Here is a 14,786-nt window from a genome sequence, read left to right on the forward strand (position 1 = left end):
TTGCAAGCCTATAATAATAGCCTAGTGGACGGCAAAAAGACGAATCAGATGAATGGGTTGTAATGGGACATCCACAGCTAGGAGATTATAGTGAGTGAGATTATAGTAATGCCCTTCCAGGACTGTTGGTTTGTTGTTTGGAAAACAACATCCCATTTTCTTACATAGTTTTGTTTTCTTTGTGTTTGGGGAGTATTTTAACCACACGGTTATCTCGTCAGTTTATGAAGCACAGCAGCGGTTGCTATAGCAACCATAGACTGAACAGGACGGTAGACTACCAAGCAAGCAAGCGCTTAGGCAAAGTCTATGGCAAGATCTGAATGTAAATGGATAAACCCGTTCAAGCGTTTTCTTTATTTCCTATTTCTTTCAATTCTTTAACTTAAGACATGTAAGAATTAAGCCTACTTATTCGCTGGGCAACGTACAAACTGACGAGTTACATTAGCCCTAGCACTATGAGCTACGATAAACGTCAGCTAGGATAGCTATGGCAGCTATTTATTATTTCATGTTCTGGTATGATATTCTTAACGTTTTGACTATGTTACAACTGATAAAAGCATGACAAATAAAGTAACCAAATCGCTTTGCAATATTTTAGTCCAGAAATACTTATGGGTGTTCATTTACAGTAATGTTACAACCTATCTGCCCTTGCTGTTACCACCAGTTTTAATAACTAATCCAGATCTGTGGGTAAGCGGCAAAATCTGGGTGGTCGGTGGGGAACGCTGATTGGTTGGCAGTAAGCAATGTGTTGATTGGCTCTTCAGAAAGGCAGTAAAATTAGGGTCAAAAGTCCGTAAGCTTGTATCTCAGTTTCACACTCGTACTTTCAGTGTTGCGCAGGAAAGCATCGCGTAGGAGATTCACACACGTACAAAGTATTTGTGCAGGTACATATTTTTTCCACACGTGTACAAAATATTTTTACAGATCCGCATTTCCCCCCCACATATGTACAAAACATTTCTACAGATACACATTTCTTTCACACAAGTACGTAATATTTCTACAGGTACATCATTTTTTCACACATGTACAAAATATTTCTACAGGTACGAAATTTCTTTTCACATGCAGAACTCCTTTTGCACAGCTGCAAAACTTTATTACACATGTGAACATCTTTTCATAAGCTCTCAATATTAAAGACCCTATTTTGACTCCATACTAGTCTGCTTATCATTATCTGTTATTCGTGAAAAAAAATCTCATCTCGTCATGTCTTTAGTGTCTTCGTCGGCAATTTCTTTCTATTTCAAATATCTCAATAACAGCCAACAAACTCGCACAGTCAAACCAAAGTTAAGTCATGTTGAAAAGAGGCTGAACTTTGCAAACGATTTACATTTATAGACCACTGAAACCATGCACGTGAAAATGACCATCACGTTAGGTTGTGACTGGTTGTGAGCTAGATCTAACGCCCTCCTCCGCCCTAGCTCCCGGTTAGCATTAATAATCGTTTACTACTTAAACGGCACCGACAATCAAAAAATCCAGTGGAAACTAGATGGCAGAAGTGTGTAGGCCAATCGGCCCACCAGCTTTTTCTACTTTGTCACCTACAGAGTTTGACAGGTACGATCTTTCGAAACGCCATGTTATTTCCCATAGACATTTGACGACCGGAAGTTGGATGGATACGGAAGTTACGGAGGCGGGACTTATTCTGGAGGAAACTTCCGGTTTCTGAACTGGTTGCAGTTCCTTTTCTGGTTCCACATGAGGGCGCTCACGAATAAGAGCAGAATGAATGGAGGCCTATGAAGCTGTACCCCTCAAATCCACTTTTCTCGGGATATAATTTTTTGCCCAGAAATTTGAATGTTGCAGTCGAAAGAGGGGGCAGAGAAAATACAAACCGCTGAGTATTATATTTTTTGAGTCACTTATCTGTTCTAAAAAGCCTTTCAAATGTGTCAATGACGTCATTCATTAGCAGAAAGCTAGTTTGTTGTGGGCAACAACGACCCAACCTGTAAGAAATCAAAAGGACGTGACTACTCGTTCATTCAACTTTTGACCTATAATCCATATTGAGCTTGCAGAAACCACAATCAAATATTCAATTTCTCAACGACAACCAGGTGAAAGAGACAAATTTAGCCGTCTATCTCCATAGACCCCCATTGTTTTTGCACTTATTCATGATGGCCCCTAGCGGAACTGCAACAGATTGCAGGTACAATGGAGTTAATAGACCTCTGAAGTTCGCCTACAAAAAAGCTGTAAGGCTGTATATATACTTTTTGGTTATGCCAAAGTTCAGCAGATATGCTAAATCTTCGGTAGATGTTGTCCAGATGCGTAGACTTATTTATTGGCTATTAGCTTGTTTCTGTGGGTATCCTGAAACACCCCTGTGCTGCTATGTTGCATTGGTTTGATCCAATTACAGGAGTGCAATCAGGCCCTATTTAAGCCCATGCCTTGGGGGAGAAAGCTGCGATTCGAATAGGCTTAAGTCTTGAGAGCTCGTCTCATGTGTGTAGCCCATGTGACTAGCTGTGAAGTCCATTGCGCTCATTTTATTATTCAAATATTTTTGTATATTGTGTTGTTTTGACTATCAAGTCTTTTGTTTTTCTTTTTTTATTGAGAAGTATTTTATTTTGTGCTTTATTCACATTATACTTACTTTATCATTGCCTTATGTTGCACTTATTTGGGGAATTAATAAAATCCCATCTTCCACCTTGAATCTCTGAGTGCTGTTCTATCTACCTCACAACCGACCGGCACATCTACCCTTAACAACTAGCATTCATAATGTATGGAAAATGTAGCCTGGTTGACTCCAGACAGCTTTTCAAATCTCAAATGAGATGAGTATGTCTGGGAAGTCTCCATTGACTTACTGACCAGGGGCGTAACCAGTGAAATTAAACTTAAATTGGTACATTGAAGGAGAATTCTGGCGACTATAGTGCTAAACTCTGGGGGTATGAACATGGGGGCTCATTAACATGTCCCCAGAGTACAATGTAGCTGCCTCGCAGCTCTAGCTGTTGGCTGCAGCAACTCGAGCTAGGTAGAACCAAATGTTTTCGTTTTTTTCGTATACCTACTCGGTGACCTTGAGAAACAGAGATCTACAGTACGTAGAAAATTCTCCTTTAAACTCACCAAATCAATTCAGAAGTGCAGCTGCACACTAAACCCTGTCTTCCAGGTGACTAACTTGACTCCAATCAAGTTGTACAAGCCTCTCAAGGACCATTGATAGAAGTAGGATGCACTAGAGCTCAATTGCAAGCATCATAACAAAAGAGTCTGAATTCTTATAGTATGTAAAAGAGAAATGTCATTCTTTTATTTTTTTGAAATTTACAAAACACTCCAAATACCTGTTTTTTGTGTGGAGTATAAGAGCATTCTGCATTGATGAAGAAAAAAATGAATTGAATCCACAGTCTGAAACATTTCCACACAAAATGGAAAAGTTGAAAGGGTCTGAAAACTTTCCGGTATGGACCCTTTATCTTTAACAGTTGTTTGTTGAGTCTATAGGGTAGGCCAGTACCACCCCATCTCCAAAAAAAGTTGGGATGCTGTGTAAAACGTAAATAAAAACAGAATGTGGTAATCTGCAATTCAGATAAACCAATATTTTGTTGCAAAAAAACAGCCAACATATCAAATGTTGAAATTGACAAATCATACTATTTTATGAAAGATGCTCATTTTGTATTTGATGCCAGAAACACATCTCGAAATAGTTTTGCATCACCTCTTTAACAACTGTCTCTAAACAAGAGTCTCTAAACATTTGAGTGCTGAGTAGACAAGTTGTTGGACTTTTGAAAATGAGATGTCCCATTCTTGTCCGATATAGGATTTCAGAAACTCAACAGGCTGGAGGATTTTTAATTGTGTTTTTTATTCTATAATGCATCAAATGTGACTGATCTGGACTGCAGGCCAGGCAGGCCAATATAGCACCTACTCGTCTATATGGAGCCATACTGTTGTAATATGTGCAAATGTAATTTGACTTTTTTACATTTATTCATTTAGCAGACACTGTTGTCCAAAGTGGCTTATAGGATTACATTACATAGTCCCCATAGCAACTTGGGGTTATAGCAAAAAAAGGGTATGTGTCAAAAACACATACTCCGTAGGAGTTACATGTCATAGGCTAAATTGTTTACATCTCTGGTTCACCCCAAACAAAGATAAAACCTTACAGTAATCCCACAAAATCATGTATTCCATAAGTATGTTATCAATGCAATTTAGACAAGTCCAATGGATTCATAGAAAACATGGGGTTAGACACCAAGATTACTTGGCTAGGTCAAGGAGTTAGGATATTGTAAGGACTTCCCATCTTGAAAATTATACCTTTCTAGTGGTCAAACTTTGGTAAACTTTTAGTATGTTATTTAAAGGACACCTAATACTATAGAAAACAGCTGAGAAACCTTTTGTTCGAATTTTTTTAGGGTTAGGTGTTTTTTTTCCATATATGCAGCCGCCTCTTCAGTGCCAAGGGCACAACGGTGGAAGCTGGGAACCTAACCCACAACTTTCAGGATATTGCACACTAGCCCAACTCCTTAACCACTACATAATTGTTAAGTATATTATGGGGCATTTTGCCTTTATTGTGATATGGTAGTGAGAGACATGAAGTGAGTGGGAGAGAGAGATGGGATGGGATCGGGAAATTACCGGGTCAGACTCGTACCCAGGTCCCCGTGGGCACTTGGACCCGGATGTGGTACGGGCACTATAGCCAGTTACACCACAATGCCCCCCAGTTTGGCATTGTTTTTGTGAAATATTCAATGCCTTACCTGAAAAAGTCTGGATGGCAACACGTTGCTAAAAACCTGAAATAATCATTCAGCATTTGTACCTCTCTCCAAATATGCAGGCTACCCATGTCACTGGCACTAATGTGCCCCCATACCATCATAAATGCTGGCCTTTGAACTGTGCATCAATAACACAGTTGGGTTGCAACCAATAACAAACTGGATAGTTCCCCTCCTCTGTAGCCTAGACTGGAGGAAGCATCCATGATTTCCAAAAAGAACATTTAATTGGTTTAACCACAGGACAGTTTTCCACTTTGCCATCTCAAATGAGCTTGGGCTTGGGCCCAGATAAGATGGCAGTATTATGGATCAGGTCTAAATATGATTTCCTCTTTGCTTGGTAGAGTTTTAACTATTATTTGTGGTTTGAGTGCCAAATTGTGTTCATACGTTAATAAAGTTTTCCTGGGCCAATGTAATGGTTTACATTACAAAAATGGATCTGTTTTATTGCAGTGTCATCTGAAGCCCAGAATATATTAATTGAATAATTCTCAGCTCTGTGCCTTGCATACAAAGATTTATCTGGATTCTCTAAATGTTTACATTATACTGCTATGGTTGATGAAATCCCCAAATTATTTTCAATTTTACATTAAGCATTATTCTTATACTGTTGCATACTTTCCTACACAGCTTTTCACAAGAGTAATGAATGCTGCTTCTTTGGATCTCATCTTGCTGGCATCAAATTCAAAATTAGCGTAGGCCTACTTTTCATAAAATAGTAGCCTAGGCCTATTAGTCAGTTTCAACATTTGCTTATGTTGTCTATTTAGCAACTAAGTGTGGGTTTAGCCATTTGCAAATCATAACATTGTTGTGTTTTGTTTTCATACAACGTCCTAACTATTTTGGAAATGGGGTTGTGGATGGAGCGTCACAGGACTGAGAGAAAGTGCACAGACCATCTTGAGACAAAGAGAAAACATACTCACTTTTAACACACGATGGCGCCATATTCTTGTCATTGAAAGTAGACTATTCCATCTACTGGGGACTATATGGACAGTTGAAAGTTTGAGTTACAGCCGTAAAACTTCATTTTCTGGTGTCTTTTTTAATCTGTTTATTAACAAAGTTGTATAGCCATGCTTAGCCAGGCTATTTATCGAAGAGGCTATAAATTGTCTCGAATTTAGAAATGAGTACGCTAGGCTATCACACTCCAGAGAACATGATTCTCACATCACATAGAAATTCTCTGAGTATGTAGGCTAAGCTATAACACAAAGCGTGTTTGGCTGAATGACTTGATACGTAGCTAGGCCTGGGCATAGGCTATACGGTAGCCATAACAATAAACACCTCGTGCTCAAATTGTGCGAAATGCAGGTTGCTTATTTTGTGATTAAAATATTAGGCTATGGTAATTAAACTAATACCTAAGCCAACGACACTTTACAACCACTCACTTAGTTGACAATTCTCAGTTGAATGTCTTCGCCTAATTGTATTGTGCACTGCATTTAGAAGCCGATAGGTCTATTTTCCCTGCCATTGGCTATTGTGTTTATAAGCGTTGCATTACCATGTTCTTCATGTGGACTGGGCCTATCTGTTGTCCTCGACGTGTTCGAAGAACAATTAAAATGTAACGACTAATGCCATGTTCTGCCATCATGATACCCTACGTCATTTGACAGTGTTTGTGGGCTATGTTGGAATGTCTTTGGGAATTATATCAATCTGAGACAGGGGAGGGTTTAAACCCATTTCGTCGGAAATAGGGTCTGCACATCCTACCAGAAAATCCCAAGCTTTTTGGTCATGCATTTTTGTGCTACTGATTGGACACCGGAGTAATGGATATAGCATAGCTCAAGGGCGGTAGGAGCACGAATAGCTGGATGTAGTTTTGCGTCAGAACTGGGAAGGAAGGTCCTCCCCCTGTGTTTGCAAGCTACTGCGTTTCTCTCCTTTCCCCCTCCCTCCCTCTCTTCGCTTTTGGCATCCCCCATCCCCCACTCTGTGTCTGTGAACGTTTGTGTTTCTAACGCGGCTTGCAAACCCGAAATCGTCAGAGCAGAGCGAGCAGGAGGAGGAAACCGCCAGTTTTTACGCAAAAGAGGAAAAATACATTGAAATCTAACTAATCTAAATAGACTGGAAACATATAAAGGAGTTAATAAATACAATATCATTCGGCTTGATTGGTAAGTCTGATGTTCTTGTTCACATGCTGATTTCTCTCTCTCCTCTTTTCTGTTTTTTCAATTGTTCAAATCCGAGATTGCATGATTCGTGTAGGGAGGGGGGATAGCGCCGATGGTCGTTTGTTATGAGAGGGCAAGTTAGGGGACGAATCCAAAAATCACCTATACTTCATATATACACTGCATGTTCTGCTCCGGTAGTTTACAGATACAGTTATCGATTTCCCGTTAGCAATCAAGGGACAGGCGAAGACTGATGCACGAAAGCGAGCGATTATAAAAACGTGACAGCGTCAATGGAAGCGACTGCGACGGAATTGTCTCCCGTGCCGACTTCTTTTCATACATCTTTAGCTAGCTACATTCCATGCAGCAGGCAAAGGCCAACCAGCCTTTCAAAATGGTGTCGGTAGTTTGTGCGCGTCTGACCGTTTGTAAAAACCTAGATGATCATTATGCAGCTTACGGAACCAAGGGTGAATGCAGCTGTTGTCACGTTGCGAAAGTATATTTATACAAGTAAGAGACAGATGTCATTTAGGCAGGCCTGCGTGACAAATAATCTTTGGGGGGGGGGGAGTGAAACGAAAAAGATACTAGTGGTAGTTGAATGTGCTATTCCATTTTTGCGGTTTTAAGTTAATTATGTGCATTTTGGTAGTGATGTGCAAAACCGTACAGACTCCAGAAAGCTCGAATAGGCCACATTGTTTCACATCATTTAATAATAAAAACAGTGTATCGATGCAAACATGTTAAGTTTCTCTTTAGTATGCTATAGATCTTTCAATACTCACCTCCTATTTTAAAAATATTAAGTTATTTTCTTTTATGTAAAGGACCGGTGAAAGAGGCAAGTAGGATGCCGGCCTGGTGTCAATGTTGCGCGTTCTGGGAACTGAGCATCAACGTGATGCGTTAAACCCCTTCTGAAAAAGAAAACAGCTCTCGAAAACACACATCGTCTTATTTAAATTATTTACCATACTTAAAGTGAGTGGCAGGCTGTACCCTTTAAAAACAGACTCAGTGCTATTTTCCCGTCTTCTTACCCAATCATTTTCGATCATTCTTTTTAACCAGAGTGAGGGGTTAATCCAGTAGCCTATATAGGCCTATTCTTGAGATTGCTGTGGGTGCCTGTGTTATGTGATGGTGTAATGAATATAAATTAGCCCTGACCTGCAGTTTTATATGTGACTGGACTTCAACATTTCCCCACACCTGGAGCATCTCAGTGGTCTGTGTTGCTGATATACAACCCTCCTCTCTCTCTTGCCTCTGTTATAGGCTAGCTCTGTCCACTGTGGAGAGAGAGAGAGAGAGAGAGAGATGTGGGGACACATCTTCACCCTGTTTGTAAACTAGCCTTTGTCGTCCTTTGTCACGGCAGTGCCAAGAATTAAAATGAGGACACTAGGCGATGACCAGCTCTGTGAGATCTCAACAGTAATCCCATTCACCAGCAGCAAGGAGTTCTCTTCCTCCATCTCCCACTGCTTACACTAATTGTTGGCTCACACAACACTGTCTTTTAGTAAAATATATTTTTTTGTTAGCATGTTAGCGTGTACGTACATTAGTTTCAGGTAAAAGGTGCATGTCAGTTCCTTCTGTCTCATTCATATTATTCGTATGTTCGCTCCTTCTTGGAGAATGTAGTTGAATTACTGGGCCCTGTGTGTGTGTGTGTGTGTTACTGTCTTCCAGTGCTAGGCTATCCTCTTTAGTATAGCTGAAATGCCCTCATGTACATGATATCTTTAGCTTGCGTCCTTCTTGAGATCCCTATCACATGGATGAAATGGGTGAAACCACTCTGCTGTAATATCACTTATGACTTTTATGACTTAGTGGCCGCTATGATAACATTACTTTTACATACAAGGTGATTAGTGTTCACAAAAGAGGAAAAGACTGAAGGAATCTGTGAGAGACTCCTCCTCTCCTTTTCTGCCTTTGTGTGTGAGTATATCCGCCTTTCTATGAGTGCTTTTTGGCACTTCGAATATGCTCTCCCCCAGGGTGTGTTGGTTTCCCCTGATAAACAATAGCAGTGCATTCTGGGGGATTTGTCCCTAGTGGCTAAAAGAGAGCTTCAGCACCTTTATGGAGATGCAGATGGCTTTGTTTGTCAGGCCCCCTCCAGGCTTCATCATAGCTTTCCCCTGCTGTTTTCTCTCTCGCTGTTACCTGAAATATGACTCACATGGTAGTACTATCGATTTCACAGGACCACCTGGCACCAAACAATGAACTATATGTACTTTGTTAATTTTGTGAGAATGGCATATTGGCTGTTATCAAATGTCACTTTAGGAAATTAAATGTTCAGTCTAGTTAAGTCTAATGAGGTGTGCGTCCTGTAAATTATAGTTTCATCATTTTAATTACTTTTTTTCACCCAGAAAATACAAATTTCACAAATGAGCTGAAATAAAGAACCCTTCATTTAAGATTAAGATAGGTCTTTAAATGTTTTAAAATGAAAACCTTTGTAAGGTTGAATGACTAGTGATTTTTCATATTTTAGGCAAATAGGTAGGGCAAGATCTAAATCAGGGCCATTTCCTCATTTATTAAGCTTTTGTAACTGCTGTGATGCTGCTGATGCATTCTGGGAAACTGGAAGGGTTGCTCGGCATGTCATGTGATGGGAGCTCTGTCGCATTCATAATTGATGAGCTCTCATCTTAAATGTGGTGCTTCATCTGGTGCTAGACCATGACAGGTTCTGCTTTGACAGAAACTTGGAGGAATTTCAAATAGGCACTGCTTCTCGCAGATGCAATGAGGAAAGTCAATCTCTGAATGTTCAGTGTAGGGAAGTGTTGTAATAACATGGTAATCAGGGGTGTAGTGGTACAATAAGATGTGGGTAAACTATGAATTCTGTGATTTTCTGTGACGGTAAGGTGGACTACGCCATGCAATATCAGATTTTTGAAAAAGGCATTCAAAACATGTTTGATGATGGTGGAGGTTATTGTCCAATGTTTATAACAATACCAGTGGTATTAAATGGTTCCTAAAGTGTTGATGAGTGTACATATTGTGAATGTGGATAAAACAGTGTGATTTATGAATGGTAAAAGTTACAATTGGTGAATAAACTCTTTTGAGAGGTGGATAAACTCTATTTCTGAAATTTCAGAGGTGGATGAACTGCGTTTACTTGCATTTAGCATCCACTACAGCCCTGATGGTAATGGAAGGTTGTCAAGAGAAGCAGGATATCTAAGTGAGGGAGGGGAGTGCAGGCAGTTGGTATCACTGTGACTAAACATGGCACTTTGTATGCCAAGGTCATGGGTTCTGTCTCAGGTGTCTTAAATGTAAGTGCCAACCAACATGGGCTTACATTGCTATTGATACACAGGAAAACTTAGTTGTCAACTAACATATGTTGTGGTCACTTAAGCATTAGACAACAATAGTGAATAACACTTTGTTCAACAGGCATGGCTTCTATGTCCAAGTTCTGAGACACCACCAGCAATGGCCCCAATTTATGAACGAAGGAATGTAGCGCGTGCCAAGGTTGAAGCTATATTTGGGATCAGACGTGACCGTATGGACCAGACCTGTTTTCTTTGTTCCTATAGTGGCAAAGTCCTTGTCGGCCATGTAAAACAGCTAGCACCTGTCAACTCTGCGTATGAAGACAGGGTGCTGAACAGAGCTGCAAACAGATCTACTAAACAGTGATTAGGAAGGAGGAAGAAGTCAGCACAGTATGGCTATACACATGAGCTCCACTGTCACAAAGACTAACTGTCAGTCCAGGCCACGCACCATGACTGTATTTTTGGTGTGTGTTTGTGTGCATGCAGCTATGATTTGATATGTGTCTGGAATAAGTGTCTAGCCTAACAACCTCCTGCTTTGTTTGATGTTCTCATGTGATCGCCGAGGAGCAAATTAGGCATAATGGGGTCAGTGTGATCCAACAGATGCAGATTCCCCAAACCAGGGCTGTTATTTCTGACACCACACACACACACACACACGCACGTACACACACACACACACACACACACACACACACACACACACACACATCAGAGGTCAACCATCTGCACAGTAGAATAGATGTAAAGTTTCTTTACACATGGCTCTCTGTGTCCTGTTGTGTGTCTTTGTTTACAGCACTCGTGTTAGCTAAGCGTTGGTGTTGTGCTGCTTAATGAGCATATTGAGTTATGTAACGCTAACGTAAAGACGTAGAACTGGGGGCTCGCTGGGGACCTGGGGAAACAGATGCTCAGTAGGGAGGATGGGAGGCCTCCATTGTGTAATTCCTCTTAAGATTGGGGGAGTGTTGGGTGGGGGGTTCTGCTCCCATTCAGCTCACTCACTGTTATACACACAGGCTTTGGCCCCCTGCTGGAGGAGCCTGCCCTGGTACCTTGGGAGTGGGTGGCTGAGGGCTGAACTGCCATGATTAGCATTTTGTGATTGGGTCATGTAGCAAAGCCACCTGCCATCATCAAGTCCTGAACCCCTTCACCGCCAAGAGGGTGACACGTTTAAAAATACAGCATACATTGCAAAGTGCCATTGCTGATGTGTGTGTGTCTTTCTCTCTTTCCCTGTCTCTCTCTCTGTGTTTGTTTGTGACAGTGTGTGTAACTTTGATGTCTTATCATGTTTGCCAGATGTGCTGCCAGAATGATTCTATCAAAATCATATCTGGACCACAGTATTCAATCAGTTCTTCCACTTCAGTCAGAAGTATAGATTTATATCTAATATCTGCATCTCAACTCTCCCTCTTTTTCTCCCTCTCCCCCTCCCTCCCTCTCTCGCTCGCTCTCTCTTTCCCTCACCCTCACTCACTCAAATACACACAGTCAGATATGTCTCATACTCTGAGTCGCACTGTGGAGGCGGGTGTGTTTAAGCCGCAGGATCACTGTTCTTAAATTGGTTTGAGGTGCTTTTCCTCTCGCTAGGGCCAGCTGAAACTCCTGAGAGCAATCACCCCACCAGGAAAGAGGAAAAAAAACATGTACACTCAGTTCATGAAAGCTAAATTGATGGATGGATAGAATTTGACATGGGGGAGGGGAGGATGACTTGACACTTGAAGGGCCTCTCTTTTCACCCTTCCCCCCTCACACTCCTCAGCCTTTCTCTCCCCGATTGGAGGTGTTGGATGAAGGGAGGGAGAGGGGGAATAATTGGCAAGGATGAGTGAAAGAGTGCGTCCATCGCTGACATGGTGCTCTTGTTGTGGCGACAGGGGAGTGGAAGGACTCCCCTGAATGCAGTCCAGGCATCTCCCCCGCATGTGTTGGTTTTGCCTCAATTGTCTGAAGCATAATGGTCTTTACAAAGCAGAGGTAATGCCGGGCTGAAAGGCGGCTTTAAGAAAGAATGGGGCTTTTTTTTTCAGCAAACGGTTAGAGAAATAGTCAAAAAGAAAGCCCTCATGAGTCCATTAAAACAATGACATTGCAGAGGTGGTGGGGGGCACTCCCCACTCATCCTCCAATGCCCCACCCTCTACTGCTTTCAGGAGCCATAACTCTGGTGAACTCTAGCATGGTCACTTGTTGTGATTGGCCTTGAAACACAGGCCCACGCTCCAGCTCCAGTGACCACTGTTGCTGTCAGTGGCCAGGCAGCTCTCCCTTAACGCTGTCCTTCAATAGTGTAATTCAACATGGCAGGCTTGAAGATTGATGAACTCTCCCATTATTGCACCGCCACCCCGACATTTTTTTCTTAAACACACATATGCAAACTGTGTGTGAGTCTGACTGGATTTTATTGAATTAGAACTTGAGAAATTAGATCTGGTGGAGGGCCTCATTTGTCAGGTGCAATTAAGCAGCCACTGTGGGCCCTTTGGGCAGAGGAGAGGGATTGCATTAGAGCACATTGCCCTCTAATATGGCAAAATATCACAAGAGCATCTAAGACTGAAATGTGCTCTTCTCAGTCTCCAGTGTCTGTGTTTAGTACTATCGATACAATAACGGACAGTTGATGCACAAGCACCTACCCATGGGTATGACAGTCGCACCTGCTCTTATGTCGATAACCTGGGTTTTGCCTATGTAAATTACATGGAAGTGAGTACTAGTTGCAAACCTACCTCTAAAATTATCCTAGCCACAGGAATCAGGAGACAATACCACACTTACCTACCTACTACTTACCCTTCAAAATAAGAAGCAGTCTACATTGTGCTCATTCATTACCAAGTACAGTAACAAAGGCACAGATGTTGTGTCAGGTTTGGGTAGGCCATGATAGAGGTCCACACTTATATTTTATGCATAAATAACAATATTGCTTCTGATTGATTTAATCAAAATCCAAAAACAGAAGTTGATAATATCAATGCACCCAGTGGCTAATATGAATTTGAGAAAATGAGTGCTTTTGTAGTGATTGTAGGAAACTGATGTGCAGTTTAGCATTCCGTTGCTCAGCATTCAGACATTACCATTATATTGATTGCACGCAAGAGGGGTAGGCCTGCAGTGTAACAATAAAGCGCTCATATCATATGCAGAAGTCTTTACTTTGGTGTGTTTTGCGAAGCATTTTCTCAGTTGAGTTTAGAGAAGCTTAGCCGCTCTAAGCCTATTGATCATGCCGCCTATGAGCGTAGTAGGACATTTTCCTGTGGCCCCCAGCATTGCAAAGCCTTAGAACTGAAGTTATCAGTTTCACATCCTAATTTTTTTTGGCGATAGTTCCACAGGATCCAGGCACTGTCTCTGTGGGTCATTTTATAAGCATCAAAGGACAGACGGCAGCCTCCCACAGCTGGGGCTGAACAGCGTGCTGAGGTGCCACTGTGTTTGGTTTTGGGCCGAGGTCGGGGGGCGGCATGTCCCGCAGTGTGCCAGTGTTCAGTGTACAGGAGCCAGATCCAGCGCTTCTGCTGCTCCCATCCCTACTGTGTACACAAGTTACACAGCAGGGACCCACTGCTGCTCCGCTTCAGACTCCACTGTGCTGATTCACACACAACACACACACACACACACACACACACACACAGAGTCTCTCTAACATGCTCAGGACCCAGAGAGATTTGAATTATTCAGGTAATGAGAGCAGGAAGTAAAACAGTCATCTCCCTCCTCCTCCTCTCTCTCTGCTGAGTGTGTGTGTGTGTGTGTTCTGTATCTGTAAGTGCTCTGAAGGATAGAGAGGGGGTAGTGATAGCTGATGCTGCCAGTTTGGAGTGACAAGAGGAAGCTTGTTTTTTTTCCCCCATGGATGTTATTTTCCTCTCTGACACACTGATATTTCTGTTGTGTCAGGTGAAAACTCCCACATTCATCCTGCATAAAATGGCCTCCCGTCGTCCACTCATCTTATATAGAGCTATGGGAGATAGAAAGATAAAAAGAGAGTGAGAATCATTATGATCTATTGTCAGACCTCCTTAACCCTCATGTTAGTTGAGTGTGAGGGTGACAGAAGCAGGGAATGGAGAGAGACGCTAACTCCTCTCTTCTCCACAGCCGCGACAAGATTTATGGGAGAAAGATTACATGACTTACCCATAACTGTAAGTGATGGATGAATGATGGGTTTTTGAGGTTGCGTGTGTGTGTGTGTGTGTACATGCATGTCTGTGTGTACTGGAGTCCACCTATGCTTCCTTCCATTCATACATACATACACATTTTTTTGTCTATGAGCAATGCTCACAGGTGCTGTTTCAGCCTACCCCTAAGCTCCTGAAACAGATGGGTCTTACTCTCAGTAAAGGGCCCTTCTGGCCTGGATGCTCACGTCTGCTTTCTCCCTGTCTCTATCACCC

The 14,786-nt window shown here is 41.9% G+C and overlaps 1 protein-coding gene across 5 annotated transcripts in view; it reads left to right on the forward strand.

The window, feature by feature from the left end:
• The first annotated feature begins 6,798 nt into the window (after positions 1-6,798).
• The window catches only part of fam168a (family with sequence similarity 168 member A), a 31,410-nt gene continuing 23,422 nt past the window's right edge, over positions 6,799-14,786 (forward strand). For all 5 annotated transcript variants that reach the window (XM_076281997.1, XM_076281998.1, XM_076282000.1 and 2 more), the window contains exon 1: positions 6,799-6,994. The gene's annotated coding sequence lies outside the window, so the exon portion shown is untranslated. The remainder of the gene's footprint in view (positions 6,995-14,786) is intronic.

This window comes from Alosa pseudoharengus, unplaced genomic scaffold, assembly GCF_046254945.1.
Source record: "Alosa pseudoharengus isolate Yale_2024_CS ecotype anadromous, Long Island Sound unplaced genomic scaffold, YU_APseudo_1.1 YU_APseudo_1.1_scf_13, whole genome shotgun sequence".
In the NCBI taxonomy this organism is placed as follows: domain Eukaryota; kingdom Metazoa; phylum Chordata; class Actinopteri; order Clupeiformes; family Clupeidae; genus Alosa; species Alosa pseudoharengus.